The sequence below is a fragment of the Apium graveolens genome, chromosome 4 (genome assembly GCF_009905375.1).
Source record: "Apium graveolens cultivar Ventura chromosome 4, ASM990537v1, whole genome shotgun sequence".
Taxonomy (NCBI): domain Eukaryota; kingdom Viridiplantae; phylum Streptophyta; class Magnoliopsida; order Apiales; family Apiaceae; genus Apium; species Apium graveolens.
Window position 1 is genome coordinate 105,659,247 of NC_133650.1, and position 976 is coordinate 105,660,222.

The window sequence follows — 976 nt, forward strand, 5'->3', positions numbered from 1 at the left end:
CGATTCAGATGATACAGAACCCAGTTCAGTTTGGGGGTTCTCCTATTGAAGACCCCAACATGCACATCAGGGATTTCATCATGATCTGCGACACTTTCAAGTTCAAGGATGTGACTGAAGATGCTATCAAGCTACGACTCTTCCCATTTTCTCTGAGGGATAAAGCAAAGTACTAGTTACATTCTCTACCACTAGGGTCTATCACCAGATGGGAGGATCTTGCTCAAAAGTTTCTCACTAAATTCTTTCCGATAGTGAAGACTACTGCAATCAGGAATGCTCTTACTCGGTTTGCTCAGCAAACTGGAGACTCTTTGTGTGAGGCTTGGGATCGATACAAGGAGATGCTAAGGAAGTTCCCATACCATGGTATGCAGACAATGGTTTAGGCACACAATCTAGACCTATGCTTGATGCAGCATCTGGTGGAGCCTTATGGGCTAAAAGCTATAACGAAGCTTATGAGTTGATTGAGCTAATGGTAGCTAATGAATACCAGAATCGTACGCAAAGAATGTTACAAGGCAAGGTAGCAGGAATTCTGGAGGTGGATACAGCTACTGCTATAGATGCTCAACTTCAAGCTTTGACGATGAAAGTGGACTCTTTGGCTAATTATAGAGTTAATCAAATTACTAGTGTTTGTGAACTTTGTGCGGGGGAACATGAAACTGAGCAGTGTGCTATTTCTAGCAAATCAGCTCAATTTGTGAGCAACTTTTAGAGATCACAGCAACAAGCTCCAGCCACTTATCATCCAATTAACCGCAATCATCCTAACTTCAGCTAGAGTAACAATCAGAATACTGTGCAATAATCTTATCATCCATACACAGCAAAGCAGTATAACCCTACTGGTTTTCAGCGACCGCAATATGCCCCTAGGCAATAACTTCAACTTCAGCAGTTACCGCATGCTAATAAAAAATCTGAATTGGAGGAGTTGAGGCTCATGTGCAAGAGCCAAGCTATTTCT

The 976-nt window shown here is 42.2% G+C and overlaps 1 non-coding gene across 1 annotated transcript; it reads right to left on the minus strand.

Moving 5' to 3' along the window:
- Nucleotides 1-266: 266 nt before the first annotated feature.
- On the minus strand, nucleotides 267-373 carry LOC141723101 (small nucleolar RNA R71). Its single transcript, XR_012576093.1, has one exon. It is a non-coding gene; the product is annotated as a small nucleolar RNA R71 (small nucleolar RNA).
- Nucleotides 374-976: the final 603 nt, after the last annotated feature.